Raw genomic sequence first — 20,673 nt, forward strand, 5'->3', positions numbered from 1 at the left:
ATTATGTGAGAGATCAAAGATGAGCAACTCATGTGAAAACCTCCACCAACCTCGATGTCACCTGACACATAGACAACATGCTGCATGACCTAAGCAAAGAAAGGGGGGGAGCTCCATTGCCCCCTAGCTGGTGTTCCCAAGTGCCCGTCTTCAGCCCAGTCCTAGAACACATGCAAATCGATGGAGCCCATTGTCACATGACCTCCGAGGAGAGGGAGTACTTCCTATACCACAGCTTGTGTTTCTACTGTAGAGAAAAATCCGAACTTCCTCTGACTGACTCTCCCTCATGGGATCTTACACAGAAAACATCAGGAAATGCCCAAGCCCAGGCGTGGTGGCAGGCGGGAGTTGGCCTGAGAGGCCCTGCGGTTTCCATCCCACTGGTTGCCCCCCACTTCTTACTGAAGCAAGTCCAAGGCACAAGCCCTCACTCCAGTTGCAAGTCCAGGTTTGTCTGAATGTCACAGAGAAGCCTCAATAAACTCCAGCAGAGGACACTCAAGGACTCAGACAATTTTATAGATGCCAATATGGCACAAGCCTTGGGCATCTCTGTGCAATGAACTTTGGTTCCATCCCTGTCTCTATCCAGCCATACGTTCTACCTCTATGAACCCTGCAGCCACCAGCTGGGTCTGGCAGATGCACGAGGTCCAGGAGGAGCTTAAAATACATCTTGAGAATGCAAAGAACTGCAATGACCCACTGATTGTCGATGTCGGGGAGGCCTGGTGTTTGCTGTGGGACAGAATGAGTAGCTGTCAACACAACTCCTCTGCATGGACCAGCCCTATTGCAAATTGGACCACCAGTACTTTTGCTCATACCCAACTGGACCACCATTATCTCAGCCCATACCAGCCAAGTGATCAACCTCAAGGCTGTTTGGCTCCAATTACCTAGATCTTTCAGACTACACCCAGTAGACATATATCAATAACCCCTCTGAACGCAACCACCTTCCCCCGCAGTAAAGGCCCAGAGTCACAACAGATATGTGATCTGGTATCTCATTGATTGGGAAGGGTATGGCCCCAAGTACTGATCCTGGAAGCTGATGTTCCAGGTCCACACACCTGACCTTATGGCAGCCTTCCATGCAGCCCACCCAGATAGGTGGTGATGTAAGAATCAGTGGAACTTGAACCCAGGCCTGGAGAGCTACTAGGTAACCCACAACCTTGCACTGCCACCTGGTGGCAGCTGTAACATAGCCACTGCCTGTGACCTACAATTTTCAGGGATTGCATGCCATTGGAAGTTCCACCTCAAGTGATCTGAGAGTGGTTTTAGTGATCCCTAATTAGCTCCTTGATCCGATATAAGCCCATGGGGCTTACCAGGAAGTGTCCAGGCAACAATGTGGATTCCTAACTAGCTGTCATGACCACTCTGCTTCTGAACTCCTGGTATTGATCTCAGCTCTGACTTGGATCCTGAAGCCTGATGGACCCCCTGAACCTGAACTCCTGGTATTCACCCTTGACCCGATTCCTGATGGTCTCTGGCTCTGACTCTCAGCTTGACATCTGACTCGGACTCCGGCTTTGCCCTCAGACTGACTCTTGACTCAGACACCAGCTCTAACCCTGGCTTCAGTTTCTGGCTCTCAACTTCCTGCCACTAGTCTTGCCTACCTTCGCCCAGGGTCCTGACACTTAAGGAAGGGCTCAAAATTAAAGACAGGCTTTGCTGAAAAGGGATGGTTATTATTCACATGCTTAAAGTTGAGCTCTTGTTTGAGTGCTTTGCTGGACTGGGGCCTATGTTACCAGCTCTCTGAATGCCAGACAGCCCAGGATTTTCCATAGCTGAAGCCTAGTGTTCCGTTTCCCTTGGATATGAATGGTCTCCTTTTGTTTTGCTTCTGTTAGTTGATGTTTATACAATTTAAAATTTGATTTTTTTTACATCATTTGCTTCGCGTGCTTGAAGTTCACTACCACATCCTTACGCTCCCCAAGTCCCCGCTCTCCACCGCCTCTAATAATAATAAAACCTGAAAAGGCTCATTATGTTCTCTTTACAGCTACAACAAAATGGACGTAGATTTAGTTGTGCTGTTCCCCTCAGATACCTGGCAGAGCTCCCTCCCTCTGTCTCCAAGTTCTCCTTGTGAAGAATGAGCACAGTTGATCACATGGATAATGCTTAGCTCATCAGAGTATGTGTCAGCCAATGGATTTTTCCTTTGGTCTTCAGTTCTCCACCACCACTTTTTGCATTCTCTAAGTGCAAAGCAGTTACGGTGCCACAATTTGCTTTTTTTTCCTGGCAAAACCGAATAGAATTTCATAAGGGGACTTGCCCATCTTAGAATTTATCAACAAAATATTTTGCACAGCTCTCGATGAGGCACCAAAGTATTTCCTCACTTATGTCCAGTTTGAACCCAAGACTGCTGTGAAGGAAAGATGGATGCTTCATTAACTTAATGGTAACTTTTGTTGTAATCCTTGAATAACTTTGCATAGACAAGATCCTGCTAGCTAACTTCAGAGTTTTCATTGTCATCTGGTGTAAACGAAACTTTCTGATTTAAAACCTAATCTGATTGTAAAGGAGTTCTTCGTTCCCTGAGAAGCTGCCGATACAAGTTACTCATGAAGAGACCAAACAGCATATACACAGTGTGCAGTGTAGATAAGCATATGGCATGTGTACCTTTAAAAGAAGAGAATATTTATAATTCTTTTTATGTTCAAAAAAGTTGATGTTTAAAACTGAACATGACACATATTTTCATACTCCATGCGCTAGATACCCATGTAGCGCCCTGTTTGACCTCTCCATTGCACTGCACAGCATGAAGAATAGGTAAAGGGTTTCCATTTCCCTATGGAAAATTCACAAAGCCAACATTAGAAACCACTCCAGTCTAGTTCATATTAGGAAGAATGGGGAGCGGGAAGTTTATGAATTGTAATGGGCCAAGCAAAAATATCTCCATTTCCTTCTAAAAGGGAAAAGGAAAAAATGAGAAATCTCATGCACAATAGGATAATAAACTTTTTGGCTGCTGGATTAATGTTTTTAATAAGCAAGGAATTCTGTTGTAGTACACATGATATTAAATCCCCTTGGCCACAACTATCTTCAGTGCAAATTTCCCAGGATATCAATTTCAAAACAAGTGAGTGTAATCAGCATAAATGAAAAACAAAAAGGATGCATTATATATTTAAGGTTTTGAATATACCGGGATGACTAATCTCAAAATATAAAATAAATTGGAGATGGCAAGAACTGAATCCAGAAGACATGAAGCCTATGCGTTGTAGTGACTTCTTATTTTTCTGTGTGTATCTTTACCTTCCTGCAGTGACTGCTTCTTGTCAGATTTCTTCACTTCATAACAGGAAGCACTAACCTGTTCCCGGAGTATTTTGTTCTAAGTGGTATGTTGAAGCGCTGGAAATGTTTATTGGCAGATGTTGTGTGTGGTCCCTTTAATATAACAATGTATCAAGCCCATGAATGACCGAAAGCAAAACTAGATTAAGGTATAGACACTAGAGGCTCAAGCCTAGGGCCACAGCTCTTGGAGTCATATCATGAGGGAGAATCCTAGGTTTCAGTTTAAAACACAGTAAGTTTCTAGACTTCATCGTTGTAAAGAAAAGCTTGAAAATGTTACCTAAGTGTAACCAGTGCAGTGATGCCTACTTGAGTCTGCAGACAACCTGAAACAAGAGCTCTGAAGGGTCTGAATAATTACCTGTGATCTCAGGGAGATGTGATAACTCCCTCTGCTCTCTGGAGCTCTACTAGACAGCCCAGCAGAGGAATCTGGCGTGTGGCAGGAGAAGAGTGAAGCAAGCCAGACCCAAGCAGATTTACCCTACTTGCTGGGTTACGTGTGCCCCCCCTGCTGCAATTCCTGCTCCTCCACAGGGGAAGAGCAGCAAGAAGGACCCTTGTTGCTACCCCTACACCAACATTCCACACAAAGATGGACTACAAGCCGTCAGGAACAATATCCCCGATCATGTCACGGCAAACCTGGTGGCTGAACTTTGTGACTTTGTCCTCACCCATAACTATTTCACATTTGGAGACAATGTATACCTTCAAATCAGCGGCACTGCTATGGGTACCCGCATGGCCCCACAGTATGCCAACATTTTTATGGCTGACTTAGAACAACGCTTCCTCAGCTCTCGTCCCCTAATACCCCTATTCTACTTGCGCTATATTGATGACATCTTCATCATCTGGACCCATAGAAAAGAAGCCCTTGAGGAATTCCATGATTTCAACAATTTCCATCCCACCATCAACCTCAGCCTGGACCAGTCCACACAAGAGATCCACTTCCTGGACACTATGGTGCTAATAAGCGATGGTCACATAAACACCACCCTATACCGGAAACCTACTGACCGCTATTCCTACCTACATGCCTCCAGCTTTCACCTAGACCACACCACACGGTCCATTGTCTACAGCCAAGCTCTACAATACAACCGCATTTGCTCCAACCCCTCAGACAGAGACAAACACCTACAAGATCTCAATCAAGCATCCTTACAACTACAATACCCACCTGCTGAAGTGAAGAAACAGATTGACAGAGCCAGAAGAGTACCCAGAAGTCACCTACTACAGGACAGGCCCAACAAAGAAAATAACAGAACGCCACTAGTCGTTGCCTTCAGCCCCCAGCTAAAAACTCTCCAGCGCATTATCAAGGGTCTACAACCTATCCTGAAGACAACCCATCACTCTCACAAATCTTGGGGGACAGGCCAGTTCTTGCCTACAGACAGCCCCCCAACCTGAAGCAAATACTCACCAGCAACTACATACCACACAACAGAACCACTAACCCAGGAGCCTATCCTTGCAACAAAGCCCGTTGCCAACTGTGCCCACATATCTATTCAGGGGACACCATCACAGGGCCTAATCACGTCAGCCACACTATCAGAGGCTCGTTCACCTGCACATCGACCAATATGATGTATGCCATCATGGGCAAGCAATGCCCCTCTGCCATGTACATTGGTCAAACTGGACAGTCTCTACGTAAAAGAATAAATGGACACAAATCAGATGTCAAGAATTATAACATTCATAAACCAGTCGGAGAACACTTCAATCTCTCTGGTCACGCGATTACAGACATGAAAGTTGCGATATTACAACAGAAAAACTTCAATACCAGAGTCCAGCGAGAGACTGCTGAATTGGAATTCATTTGCAAATTGGATACAATTAACTTAGGCTTGAATAGAGACTGGGAGTAGCTAAGTCATTATGCAAGGTAACCTATTTCCCCTCAAATAAATTGGTTAGTCTCTAAGGTGCCACAAGTACTCCTTTTCTATTTCCCCTTGTTTTTTCCTACACCCCCCCACCCCATTCCTCAGACGTTCTTGTTAAACCCTGGATTTGTGCTGGAAATAGCCCACCTTGATTATCATACACATTGTAAAGAGAGTGATCACTCTAGATAATCTATTGCCAGCAGGAGAGTGGGGTGGGGGGGAGAGAAAACCTGGATTTGTGCTGGAAATGGCCCACCTTGATTACATACACATCATAAGGAGAATGATCACTTTAGATAAGCTATTACCAGCAGGAGAGTGGGGTGGGAGGAGAAAACCTTTTGAAGTGATAAACACCCATTTTTTCATGGTCTGTGTGTATAAAAACATCCTCACTGCATTTTCTACTTTTATGCATCCAATGAAGTGAGCTGTAGCTCACGAAAGCTTATGCTCAAATAAATTGGTTAGTTTCTAAGGTGCCACAAGTACTCCTTTTCTTGTTGCTACCCCTGTTGCACTCAAGCAAAAGAGGTTTTCATTATGGTTCCTCTGGCAGAGATGAGAACCCCATGCTACGACCACTCCCAGTGGAACAGGGTGACAGCTCAGGGGCAGGGAGATGGAGGTGGAGCCATGGGATGACCCTGTGCTGTGGTGTGCCTAGGGTTTAGATTGCTGTAATCTGGCCCTGACTAAAAGGATTGCTGCTGTGAAGACCATACTTGCATCAAAGTTAATGCAGCTATAATCCACCCCATCAAAAGGATGTTGTTCATTTTCTTTAAATAAGTTGCTTCATTAGCAATGGCTGTCATATTTTCAACCCAGTAACAGAGAATTTAACACTGGGAAACAACTTCCTTTGTTGATTAGTGCAGCCACTCCTGGTGCCTTAAGTAATGGTTTGTCAACGTTACCATTATAATTCCTGAGTTTTAGATGACAAGCATCTTGATTGTTTCACGCTCAGCAGGTATTAGAGGCTGGCATTCAATTCTGCACCGGCTAAGACGGATACTTGTTTGTCCAGTGCTCCGTTAGGAGTGTGCAGATTACTGGGAAATAGTTGGGAACATCTCCTAGCATTGCATTTCCTTACAGATTAGACAGAAGTTAGCCCTGCATTTTTATCTGTATTCTCCTGCTCAGTGAGTTGTAATCATACAGAGGGCCAGACTCTCAGCTGGTGTGAATTGGCATAGCTCCAATTAAATCAACTGAGTGAAATCAATGTATTTCAGTGAAGCCACACTGCTTCACACTGGATGAAAATCTGGGCCATTAGCTGTACAAGAAAATATTCAATACACTTGGAGACTGGAGTATTACCATAGAGAGCCACTAGATGGGACACTTGCATTAGATTATCTGGGAGTGTAAATTGTTGAAGGGCTGGTGCTTTTGATGGTAATGAAGCACATCTATGTGCAAGAGATGCATTATGACTCAGATCTTTTTACACCACTCTAACAGAGATCTCACAGTTCCCTTGCAAGGATTCGGGCACTGCCAACCACAGCATCAGTGGCTGATATGCTTGTCGGGTAGGTGTTTTGTGAAATCTTCTTCAGCATCTTTTCTGCACGCACTGCTTCTGAATGGTGATTCTTCTGAGAAGGATGATATGGCACCGGGAAGTCTGCTGTCATTCTCAGGCATACCACATTCCCAGTGCAGCAATTGGGGAATAAGGGTGTGATCGCTGATCTGTGAATGTGCAGGTCTCTTGGCAGTAGCTACAGTCACTTTTTTTTTTTTAAAGAACATATTGGCTCTTAAAATGGAAAGAGGGTGTAAATATTTAAATATATGCCTAAAAATGAAATGGTCAAGCCCTATAACTGTTCATGCATGTAAAAGCTCATCTTTGCTCCAACAGATTCCAGGCCATACACAGAAGGGAATTCATACTCTGGACTTTCTCCTGATTTGCCCACCACCATTTGGCTACTGCTAAGCCATTAGCTATTTTGATGATACAGTATTTATATAATGTTTGGCAAAGCTGAAAGTATGTAGTAAATCCCAGTCTGGCAAGGGAAGTTAAATAAAATCAAGAAGATATTGCAGATGGAGGCTGATGATGAAAACAGAAGAAAGTCAGACCAGCCTAGAGATCAAGTAAACTAATGTTATTGCCAGGAGAATATTCCTAAAGATGAGTGTTGAAATGTTGATAGCAAAGATCTTTAGGTATCAGTTATTTAACTACCAGTTCAACTTTATTTAAAGTCAAAGTTTCACAGAAAGGAGGCATTAAACCCCACTTTATTATAAAACCGCAATAGGATTAAGTAGGGTGAATTTACAAGATCTCCAAAGCTATAAACGTGAGGTGAATTGGATGACTTGATGGTACTGGTTAAAGATGCAGATGAATTACCAGTGATGTACAGACCATGGGAAAAGCTTCTGCTGCGGCTGCAGTGTGCTGAGTGTATCCTGACTTGCTGCAAGATAGCTCAGCAATAGGAATTTATTAAGGACTTTCTCTTTACCGTGTTCTTATGTAGAATAGACATGTGACCCATTAACATGCATGGTTTTTTTTCAGACTAATACTACTATGAAGTACATGATACAGATCCTTGAAAGCAGTTTTGCACACCTTTTAGGTTTTGTCTGTATAGAACTGTTGTGCCACTTTATATCAATATAGTTAACACAGTACCATCCCCTAAATGTGAGCATAGTTTTACTGGTGTAACTGCTTAGACTAGTATAGCTAGTCCTGTATGGAAAGGGGAACAAGCTATATAAATACATCTTTTTACTGGTATAACTGCATCCACACTGAAGATTATGCCAATATATTTATTTCAGTTTGGCACCCCTAACTATACTAGATATATTGGTACAAAATCTGTATGTAGCGCAGTCTTTATACAGTCAGCAGAGCAGAGTTCAGTTTCTCATTCAGTTACCATAACTGATACATGTTTTTATAAAAGTTCAGCTACTCAGTATCAATGACAGCTAAGAAAAGAGCAATAAGAATATGTTAAATGTGTTCCTATGCCTTATGATTATCCGTAGCCACTCTAGATACCCTGGCCACAAAATCAAGACAAGTTTCATCCATGTTAAAAATGATCATCTAACGATTGGCATATACTTAATTTCAGAAACAAAACTATGCATTTTTATTACTGCAAATGTCTCATAAAGGGAGGCAGATTATGAAGGATGGAGGTTGGGAAGTCAAAGGTGTTAGAAAAAGAAAATATCCACAAGCAACAATGAGTATCTGTGACTCCTTGTCTAATTTCTGCTCATTGCTGAGGAGGGTAATTTATGTGTATTCAGACTTGCCACTAGGACTACGCACATCTCAATATCTTTTACTGTTTGAGTAAATCATCTGAGTCCTTTAATCCCTTTCCTTAGGCTAAGCAGTGTCTGCGTAACATCTATTCCAAGCTTGCTGAATCAAAGATACTAGGAGTGTTTTTCCTCAATTCATAACAACATCACTTCATAATATAAACCTTATACTTATGGCAAAGCCTTGTTGAGATTTGAAAGAAAGTAGATCAGATGTGCCAGAATGCTAGAGATAGTCCTGGAATAGACACAACTGCCCAGGATGTAGACAAGAACGGGTAAGTATCGCTGTGTGCAAGGAAACATCTTGTGACCACTTAATACCTCAAAAGGCAGAAAAATATATATACCTAGGTCTTATGTAGTGCCTTTTATCCCTAGATCTAAGAGCTTCACAAAGCAGATAAGTATGGTTATTCCCATTTTAAATATGGAGAAAGTGAGGCACAGGGAGGTGGAGAAACTTGCTCAAAGTCACCCAGCAGATCAGTGCAGAGCCAATGCAGAACCAGCTCTTCTGAGTCCAACTCAACTGAGTTCCTATCCACTGAAACACATTGCCTTTCATACAGGGTGTGATGGGGTGCACTCACCCCGCACTGGACAGGAAAGGGTTAACTCCTCATTTTGGGCTGAGGAAGCCATGCCCCCACATTCCTACTGGGCATGCACCAAGTGCAGTACAAGTCACTAAAAAGGAGCAGCCCAGCTCACTCTCAGCTGACCGCCGGAGAGGAAGGACATCTGTTGCAGGCTCCTGCCTCAGAGCAGTGGCAGCCCCTGAAAGCGGAAGCCAGAGGTGCTGAGACCCCGGCAGATGCCCTGATACCTGCAGACACCCCAGGGACTTGGGCGCCACCACAACCAGCCCAGGCAGAGGAACCTGGGAACCCTGAAGTCACCCAGGCCACGGATGCAGGAGTGACAGTAGGAAATAGCCCAGGGAAGGGACTAGCCATAGTCCCAAGCATAGTCGGTGTCTTGTGGTTGGATCCCCTCTGACTCAGTGGCGAAATCACTTGCTGCCTCCAAGGCCCTGGGCTGGGACCCGGGGAGTAGGGAGGGCCCAGGTCCCCCTACCCCAGCTACCAAACCCTCCTCCCCCGCCCCCCCCCCACCCGGGTGGTGGTCCACCCCTTTTCAGGCCATCATGCCACCCTATAAATCAGGGTATCTCTATTGATTCTGGCCACTAGGCCTGGCTGCCCGGCAAACCAGCGTAGCTTTATTGACTCTGGCCTCTAGGCTTTATAGCCCTGCAGAAAAGGGTCACTTGGTTGACATTAGCCCTTAGGCCTCACTGCCTGGAGACAGAGGGTGGCTTGAAGGATGGGGTATACTCATCCCCCACTGGACACAGTCCCCACACCCCGTCACACAGGAAGAACCTTATCAATTGAACTGGAACTCATCTTTGAGGGGAAAGGGATAGGAAGTCAACTCTAGAACATCTGTCCTAATTGTATTGTCAGAAAATCTGTAGATGCATGTAGTTAATATCGTTCAGCAGAACTATTATCCATTGTTATTGCTGGCTGTACCACCAAAGATTTAATGTGAGCTGTCCTTCACTTCTTGAGCCAAAGATAAGCATTCATAATGGACACCATGGTCAACAACTGGGCAGTAGTGGCTTTAATGACAAGGGATCTCAGATACCATCTCTTACGATAGTATATGCCTTTCCCTGAGCTAGCACCTTTGTGGCTCAGTCGGGATTTCCTAGTCACTCTTCACTTGCCCCTACAAAGCAAATTTTCTTACCATTAAATAGATGCGCTGAGACTTCAAACTCAGAGTTGCACCATATGTTCTTTCTGCATTCTTACCCATACGGACAAGGTAGATTAATTTGATGATATGCCTTGGATGATGGACAGTCCTTTTATATAGGAATTAGATGAGGATTCTCATATAGTATATAATGGAATTTATTTTCAGAGAGCCTGTCTCAACATTAAATCCAAACATCTGTAAGTAAAAAACAAAGTGAAATACGGGAGCTCAAATGTAGTCACATACTTGGATATTCCCTAGGCCAGGGGTAGGCAACCTACGGCACATGTGCCAAAGGCAGCACGCGAGCTGATTTTCAGTGGCACTTACGCTGCCTGGGTCCTGGCCACCAGTCCTGGGGGCTCTGCATTTTAATTGAATTTTAAATGAAGCTTCTTAAACATTTTAAAAACCTTATTTACTTTACATACAACAATAGTTTAGTTATATATTATAGATTTATAGAAAGAGACCTTCTAAAAACGTTAAAATGTATTACTGGCACGCAAAACCTTAAAGTAGAGTGAATAAATGAAGACTCAGCACACCACTTCTGAACGGTTGCCAATCCCTGCCCTAGATTCTTAAAGGTACCAAAATGGATATTGTTATGGATGTCATTGATACCAGTGCTCTCAATTCTGTATTGATAAGATATCAGATAACTCAGCTCAATCAAGTTATTAAGCATAGATAAATTGGCACAATACAGAAAGGGTTAATACTTCACCCAATCTGGAGAACAGGCTTGCTGTTTACATTTTCACTCTGTTCCAAAATCTTGAACTAAATTTTGCCCATATTTATACCCCACTTGTTTACAACAGAGAGAAGATTTCACAGATTTTATTATATTAGCACAAGCCTGTCATTGCTTTTCTTATCTACTTTTCTGCATATTTTGAAAGACATCTCTACTAATTGTACCAATTATCCCTAGAAGATAACCAACTGTGCTTAACACACCATTTATATTTGGCATTGCTTCTGACGGGTTCTGCATACACAAACAACAGAGGTTACAAACAGTTTTACCAGCTAGTACGTTTTCACAATAAAGCTTAATGTGAGTACAGAGCATTGTGGGGAATACAATGTTAGTTATACATTATACTAACTATGTTAGTCATAGTCATACAGCTTAGCATGAAAGCAAAACATTCTGAGTAACTTATCATATTGGCTAACAATATTAAAGAGAAAAGGCTGGTTCCTTGTACCTGCTACAAGTACTTTGTGCTGCTCCACTGGCACAAAGCAACCATAAGGTCAGCTTTGTGTATGGGCAATCATAGGAGGTGCAGAACCAGCTTAATGGCCCCCTGCCTTCTCCTCCTCCTGGCTGCAAAAAGAGCACTTTGAGGTCATTGGCAGTGCAAGTCATTTGTGAGATCGGGATCTTAGTGTATTGCAGGTATGGAGTGCTGCTCCCATCCTACAGGAGTGTTTATATTTATCACCCATGTGTATGGCCTGGTGCTGGCTAGACCTGGTTTTGTAGAGACCATGTGGGAGAAAAATAAAGTAAATGTCTGAGGGCAACAGCTTCCTTAGTCCCCGAAGGGCTTTCTGAAATTCTGTGTTTGAATGCTCATTTTTAATGGGATAATGTCTACTTAAAATCTCACCTTGTTTGGAAATGTTTCCACGCTGCTCTTACAAGCAACACCTAAGATTGCTATGGCTGAAAGAGAGTCATGAAAAATAATTACCTCTTTTGTTTGTTTAGTTCATGCATTTGGCAGCACTTTATCAACAGTCAGTTTCAATGTTTCCCCTGCATGGTCAATGAGTCAATTTCCCCTTTTCTTTTTGTGGGGAGGGTGGCTTGTGGGACGAAAAAAGGTTAGGATAATGTTATTGTAACTTAACAGAAAGTATGGGCAGATTTACAACCTGATAACTACCTGAAAATTGAAAGTGACTAGATTTTGAGTTGTTGATAGTGTTCCTTTAAGGCCCAAGGTATGTTTGATCCAGAATTGTAAATACTTAGTTTCTCACAAACTCCCCATAGGTCAGGAAGCCTGATATTTTCACAGGGCTTATGGTGCCAGTGTTGCTTTGAAGAAACTTCTTGTTGCTGTTAATGAGTTAGACAAAGAACATTTCCCATTTCTTTTATAGAATAACATGTCTGATTCATATCTTTGTTTTCAATCTTCTTGACTTCTAACACTAGAACCATTTGCATAGTCAAAACAGATTTGCTTCTTCAGCCTTTAATATGCAATTAGAACTCCAATCGATCACCTAGCCTTTACCTTCTGATGTTATTAGCTAGTGTCTGTTAATTACTGAGGTTTGGCTGATTTCCAGACTGAATTAATTTTGAGAAAGATAAGTCCTGAAATGAATTGGTACTGCATCTGAACCATTGTTGAGCCCTGTGACAGAGTGCTAGGAACCTTGAGCTGACCCAGTACTCTGGTCACTAAAGTACTAGCTGTTTCCTCCATGGAATGGATTTAATTTCCATGCTGTTCAGAGGGAGGGAAGATGGGGTGGTACCTTCCCCTCCTTTTTCCCTCCTTGCCCTCGGGCTAGTAAGAATAAAAAGTGAACCCATGCTGTAACTGTGCATTTTCAGGCTTTCTCTGGTGGAGGGCCTGAGACTGTTCATAGAATTGTGCGATAGGGAGGTTTGCAGATGTCTGGGTGACAGCTGGAGTAACTTTTAATACCCTTCCAGCCTTAACTATCTTTATAATTTTGTGTATGGAAATAACATAGTTCAGCTACACAAGAGCAGTTTAACACTGTGCACTTAATGGTATCCATTCCCAAATAAAAAGAGATCCTTTTTCTATTGGGCCCTTATTTTGCTGGCTGTCTCCAATAAGATGTCTGTGCAGCAAATGGCTAAATGAGAATACAGAAATCCCAGCTGGGGGGTTACGTAAGCCTTCTGCTTCCAAACCTGGAGCTCGGATAAAGAATTACTACATCTCTACTGTTGTGCCTTTGTGGGCAGACCCCAGACAAATGCCCGCTTGTTCCTGACATAAAATGTCCCAAGTGTCATAAGCCTGAATTGAAACACATTTGGCATTTTTGGTTACATCAGTAACACACACAGCTGCACGCTGAATAGGGACATTCTATAATTTAGCTGATATGTAAGTGGTAGTGGATGGCACAGAAAAAGCCAATCCAGGAAACCTGTTAAAGTTTCAGTGAATCACATCCAAAGCCTTCCAGAAATTGCCACCCTATGTATGTCATCACTCTCAAACTGCCAGTTTTGGAGTGTGGGGGAACAACATGGGGCAATGACCCCGTAAACAAGTGACATTCCTTCTCTGCTGTGCACAGGAAATACAAACTCTTGATGTAATCCAGAGTCTCCTCTCCTTGGGCTTTGGCCTTACAGGGATCTTAAATACCAACAACAGAACATTACACTTCAGCCTAAGATTTCAGCCCATGATTGGCTGTTCCTAGGATTTCCCTACAGGTTCTCCTGTATCCCAGAGTCTATTTCCCTCTGCCAAAGAGAGACACTTGGATCCCCTTCTACCCAGCCTTGAGCTAACAATGTTAAGCCGCAGTCAGCAATAATTGCTCTCCCTCTTTATGCTATTTCCTAGCCCGTCTGAGAAACTGTAAGGTTAAACTTCAGCTGGAAGCTGAACTGCAAAAACTTTCCCCAGCTCACTGTCATTTCCTCAGCGAGGCCAGGGGGCTGTGGCTGTTTCTTTGCACAGAGAAAGGAGAGTATTAACTTGCTCTCTACCAACTGCAGGATGAGGTTTAGACACAATGTTGCATCCATCAATTAAAATTTAAACAGTACTGCAGTACCTCCTTCACTGTGGCACCTCTAGCTGTGATCAGCACTTTCCTGAAGTGTACACTGTACAGATTTCCATAATACTGCCACATAGTAGAGAGTCATCTTCTCACATGTAGTGCTCCCCCACCATCTATTGCTTATTCAGTCTCGGCACTGCGCCTCTGTTCTGTTGGGCTGCACTGATTGCAGTCTGAAAGTCACAAGGATCCCATTCATTGCAGCACTGCAGAGCAGAAGGCTGGTCCTCTCTGGTTTATCTGCATTGTACTACTACTGTGACAGGACATTTAATTCACTACTGCAGAGCTGTACTTGAGAGTCTGTTACTTAGAGATCACAGAGCAAGATACCCGGGCACAGGTCTCTGAAAACAGAAGAAGGTATATCTGGCGGGGGTGCTCTTTTGAGAAACAGTATTGCTGAGGGGGAGGAAGGGAGGTTGCAAGAGGCAGGAGGTGAGAATGAAACAGGAAAGCTGAACATCAGTCACAAGTTCTGACTTTAATCCTTTCGTGTGTAACCTCAAGTCCCTTGTGATTTCAGATAATCCAGTTGGCGACATTTTAAAGCTAAAAAATGACAGTATGAACTAAGCTTAAAATTGCTGGTAGTTACTGAACTGCCAATCTATTTTTTAATAACATGGTCTGCTCACTACACTGTCTCTTCAGTTTTTTGTAACTGTTTTGTAACAACCAACTGTAACCAGCATAAATAATTTACTGCATGGGTTACTACAGTAAAAGTGCTATTCATCAGAAAAAATTAAGGGATAATATCATGGTAGAAGAGTACAGTAGGCAGTATGCCATAAACAGCTTATATGGATGACTAAATGTCGGAGCATAGTGGGGGCATTTAATAAGCACAAAAGCTGCTTCATCTGAGTATAAAAAACAACACGAGAAAATATTTTGTTTTGGCTCACGAGGATTTGAAAGTTCCATGCTGCTGCTGACCCCTTGGTCTTTCCACTGATCTTACTGGGGAGATGTGGATTAGGGAAATAACTGCTTGAGAGAGAGTTCGAAAAGTGAATGATTGGCCTTGTCTTCAATGGTGTTTTTTATTATGTGTTAGCATATGTGGCGAGGCCAGATCAGACCTTTTGTTCATCATGGGCACTGGCTAGTTTCTCGTGGAAAAACTTGAGCCCTGTTAGCCTTTCCTTAAAGGCCAACATCTACTCCACCACTGATTTTCCCCTCTGCAGCGGCTTTCCCCTGCCAATCAGGCCCCATTGGGTCCTCCTTCCAGAGAACAGTTCTAAAGGGAAAAACCTTGAGAATACTTGGGGAACTTCCCTGTAGGCAAACAGCAGATAAGGTAAGTACTCATCTCAGTCATATGGGTGCTGATCTGCACAAATTTTCAGAATCGTTTTAAGTGTCCCGTTAAACCTTTCCGCCAGCCCATTGGTTTATGAATGATACAGAGGCCCAGAAGAGTCCAGCCCCATATTACTCCCACAAGACCTGATGAAGCATGGACATGAAATTGGCTCTATGGTCCGCGAGGCCCTTGCTGGGGAAACGCACCCTGCTAAAAATTGTCAGAAGAGCATCAACAACCATGTCAGTTTCTATGGAGGATGGAGTTATAACAGCAGGTCAGGGAGTGGCATAGTATATCACCACCAATATGTACAGTATTTCTTTTTTGTCACCTTGGTACATCATCCCACTGTATCCACGGCCATGCTCTGTAAAGGTTCCTATAATATAGGTAGAAGCATCATGGCTGCTTTACACTTATCCTGGACTTTTCCTGCCCTCTGGCAGAAATCACATTTTGCAGTAATTTTTAACTGTCTTAAAACTTCAGATCAGTAAAAATTCTGCAACAGCCTACGTTTCCTGTGCTGGTTGCCCAAATGTCATGAGAAAAGGATATTATGTGCCAAGTTCAATCACAAGTACCTTTTGGGGCACCACCCAATTGATTCCTAATACCCCAAGTCTCAATCTCTCCTAGGGGGAATCCATTTTGTATAAAGGAGGCCTTTTGTCCCACAGAAATCTCTCCATGCATTTTTCAGTAAGAGGATTTTCAGAGTTGGGGTGGGCCGCAGTAGCCCTCAGCTTCTCTGCGGAAGGATTGGCCTGTAGCTCTGTTTGGGACACAGCTTCTGGGGCAGGGTAGTGTAGCCTGCTCCTCCCCACTGGATTCTGCCTCTCATCTTTTGGATGGGGGGAGTAGATCACTGTATCACAGTCTGTCCACATGCACTCCTTCATCCGACCAAGGTGATGTTCTCTGGCTCCTTGTATGAACCAATGATCTGTGGATGCATTCAAAGTATGAAATTTCATATCCACCAGTCATGCCCCCCCCTGCAACCTCAGTGTAGAAAGATCAGTGTTTCATGGGGTGGGCTAGATCAGACAGCCAGTCACAGTCAATAGTTTAAGATTGCAGCCTTGCTAGCTATCAGTTATGGTCCTTCAATAAGGTGTCAAAGGCCTTTCCATGCCAGGGCAACATAACAGACTTCACAGTTTGATAGTCCTATTCCACTCCATCACAAGAGGTACAGCAATATTTATGGTACAGAGATTTTTTTTGTCTGTGCCTTCTGCATTGCAAAATCACTACAGAGTAGTTAGTGCAAGTCTTGTGATATTTGGTGTTTTTCTTAAAGCCCCAGCTCCAAGAGTCTTGTGAATACATGAGAACTTGAAGCCTGGTCTAGATACAGTTTTTGTATTGTTATAACTTTTTTGATTAGGGCTATAATTTTATATTAATATAGTTATATCAGTACAATGCCTAGTGTGGGCACAATTATACCAGTAAAAAGTGCTTTTCCTAGTGTAGCTTAGTATCCTTCCTGTACAAGAATAACCCATTCTGGTATAACTTTGGTACAGCTTTTTTGTGTAGACAAGAACTCAGTTTTCATTTTTTTTTTAAAGGAAGTTCTAGCTTATGTGGTTGCAGAAAAAAACTTGCAAATGTACCCCTTAAAGGTTCAAAAACAGAGCGAATAAAAGAACCCGACGTATATTATTTATGAAATCTCATGATTTTTAGCCAATCTCATTATTTTTGGTGGCCTGAATCATTTTTGGTTGTTTGGCATTGGCAATGCTGGAATTAGATTTTGGAGGCCTCACCAATATTACATGACTGAAGCGAAGAAATAGAGTAGTCTTTTGCTAGCAAATCCTGTATATCACACAATTCCCCCATTGCTTCACTTCATACATCAGCGGAGAAGCAAAGTGAAGTTGACAAAGTATCCAGTCATTCGAGCAGGCATGATATGTCAGAGATTGGAGTTAGTCAACTTCAACAGAGTAGAGGAAAAAAAGTGCTGATCTACCGCAGCAATCCACTTTGAGCACTATGCTTTGAGTTTCCCATTTGGTGAAATTTATAGGTACATTGCCTTGCCTGACAGGAATGCTGAACCACAGGGATTTCCTAAGGAGAAACTTTCACATGCAGAGTATGAAGTTTCTCACTTTTCTTTTAGCTGTAGTGGCATTTCTCAACTCCACTAATGACGTTATTAACCTGATATAAACTCCTAGAAGAAAAGGCAAGCTGCTGTGAAATACTTGCAGCCTTGCTTCCTGGAGTTCAGAAAAATTGCAGTTTTCTTAAAACAATAATAATCTGAAAGCTAATATCAGTTGGTAGTTTTCACATTGGTGCTCTTTTTGTGGCTTCTGTTTTGTTACAGTATTAGGATATTTCAAGAAAACCTGTCCAACATACTAGCTGTTAGACCAGGGAGAAACAGGAAGGTGGAAATAAATCTCCAAAATGGAGGGCTTACTTGGTTAGTAATCTTAATTAAATATAACTGTTACAAATATATAGGCATTTGCAGGAAGTGGTAAAGGTGGAACAATATGAAGTATATTAAAGATAATGGTTTACATCAATCAGTGCTAAATGTTGTTGGTAGTTACTGGGACATGGATACTTGGAATAGGGAAGGGATATTAAAGTACCTACAAGGGTTCTCAAACTGGGGTTGGGACCTCTCAGGGGTTGCCAGGGGGGTTGTGAGCTGTCAGCCTCCACCCTAAACCCTGCTTTGCCTCCAGCATTTATAATGGTGTTAAATATATTAAAAAGTGTTTGTAATTTATAAAGGGGGGTCACACTGAGAGGCTTGCTATGTGAAAGGAGTCACCAGTACAAAAGTTTGGCTGAAGTTTCTGGGACTCTTTGCGTATGTCTACACTTCAGTTAGACGTCCTAGACTGGCCTGTGCCAGCTGACCTGGGCTTGGGCTAAGGGGCTGTTCAGTTGCAGTGTTAACTTTCATTTGCAGGGTCCTAGAGTCTAAGCACCAGCCCAGGCTTGAAAGACTACACCGCAATTAAACAGCCCATTAGCCTGATCCCCGCGAGCCTGAGTCAGCTGGGATGGGCCAACCGCGGGTGTCTGATTGAAGTTAGACATATCTTTACAGGGTTTGGGCCCATCACACCCACTGCCTGTTGGATGCAGTGCTCAGGGGAGACCGTAGGGGAGAGGTTTGAGCTATGTCACCCTATTGTTAATTCTTTATAAGCAGGGAAGAGTTTTGTTGGTATATCTAAAACATTGATTTGGGAATTGGATTAGAGGTGTTGACCCATGAATAGGTTCTAGAAGGACATTAGAAGAACAAGTCTGAATTGTTTAGGTGGTAAAGGGTTCTTTAGCAGTGGTGGTTGTTTCTACAGCACAAAACTGAGATTTCTTTTAGACACTACAGACGTGGCTTGTCAGGATGTTTGCTGGAGGGGAGTTTCCTGGGGATGAATGATATCTGTGTAATCAATCAGTGTATCAAAAGGGATAGTTTCTCTGGTGTGGTATCACCTGACAGAAACATGCAGAGCAGAAGCAAATCTTTGTTTAATGTTTGCTTTGTTTTATTCTTTTAAGGTTCCCTCTTTCCATTCAATGTCCTGCTTCAGTGTACTGTGAGGCCTTATTAAGTCAAACTATTCCTGGGTTGAGGTCACTAGAGAATTGGGATCATAGTAGAATCCCTTAGGGTGGCGTATATCAGATGATCCTTCATGCCTGGATATTACCAATGAGTTGATCACAGTCATTGTGAGCTCCTTAACCTTGTCACTAATTTCAGATACACTGGAAAGTTCAGAATTTATTCATTTTACAGATCTTTTAAAACAACAATTCTGTTCTTGATATAATATTTCTGTCCTCTTCGAAGCTCTGACCCTTATCTTTGTGAAGGCTTAAGGTAAAATCCTGTCCATACTGAAGTCAATGGGAATTTTGCCATTGACTTCAATGGCGCCAGGATTTTACCTTTATTACTTCTGATATATTCCTGGTTTTACCATGGGGAGCTGTGTATGTTTTCCTTTTTTTACAGATTCAGTTTGTAGATAAAACATGCCTCCCATTAAACTCTTCTTCCTTGTGGAGCATCCAACTGCACGAGAAAAAATATGTCATTTTATCTTTTAAAATTGTTTTAAAGAGAAGATTCAAGGCTATAGAAGTTTCACAGACACCCATGACATAAGGAGCCTTTTCTGCAGGGATAGGCGACATATAATGTCTGATTGCATTACCTGGAGGCTAAAAATGACATGAATCTCAATCTAGATGTTTCTGTTTATAGTTTGGAATAGATGCCAAGATGTACTGAAGAAATAAGAGCTATAAAAGGAAAGTAGACTGAATGATTCGAGGCAAAGATAGTGCTCACTACATAGGAATCTTTTAAAATAAAGGAATCTTTGTTTTCTGTAAATGAACTGTGTTCAGCCGCTCCCCTGTCCCTCACATCTTTCTTTCCTAGATAGGATTTAATGTCTGTTATTTTTATGGGTATTACAGTAGATATCAATGAGAGTTTCTTAACTTTTGCAGGAATTTTGTCTGAGATTCACTAATGCACGTTTGTATAAAATAGTCACCCTGTGGATCTGAATAATTTTAAACATTCCTAGTTTGCTTTTCTTTTACATGTAGCAGCTTTCCACTCTTGAGATGATCCGAAGTACGTTTATTTTATTTATTTTGATGGGAATATGGTGCCTAGCAAAAACCTTAGGCACAGATATGAATTTTAAACTATGTACAATTGATTTAAAAAAATAGAAAACTAGCTTGTCCTTAACAACCCCCTAATGACAACAGAAACAATAAACTAGCTAAACTATCAACTCCCTTCTCTAATTGTCCTCACCAAAGGCCTTGCATGCCATGAAGGTGAAGGAATTCAAGCTATCCTGTCTCCAGTGTCAGGAAAAGCAGGAAATTCAACATCAAGGAACCTTCATAGTTAATATCCTTCCACTAGCTCCCTCTTTTTGTAATTACAGTTATTATTCATTTGTATTTCAATAGTACCAAGAGCTGAGATCAGGACCCCATTGTGCTAGCCACTGGACAAACACACAGAAAGGGAAAGTCCCTGCCCTAAAGAACTTAAAAACTAAACAAACATGACAGATATAAAGGTAGGAGGGAAAACAGCGGCACAGAGGGTGACTTATGCAGGGTCACACAGCAGGT

At 42.5% G+C, this 20,673-nt stretch overlaps 1 protein-coding gene across 1 annotated transcript in view; it reads left to right on the forward strand.

The window, feature by feature from the left end:
* Positions 1 to 6,730: 6,730 nt before the first annotated feature.
* Positions 6,731 to 20,673, forward strand: part of PHYHIPL (phytanoyl-CoA 2-hydroxylase interacting protein like) — a 193,683-nt gene continuing 179,740 nt past the window's right edge. The window contains exon 1 of the mRNA XM_073353378.2: positions 6,731 to 6,820. The gene's annotated coding sequence lies outside the window, so the exon portion shown is untranslated. The remainder of the gene's footprint in view (positions 6,821 to 20,673) is intronic.

This window comes from Lepidochelys kempii, chromosome 7, assembly GCF_965140285.1.
Source record: "Lepidochelys kempii isolate rLepKem1 chromosome 7, rLepKem1.hap1, whole genome shotgun sequence".
NCBI classification, from domain to species: domain Eukaryota; kingdom Metazoa; phylum Chordata; order Testudines; family Cheloniidae; genus Lepidochelys; species Lepidochelys kempii.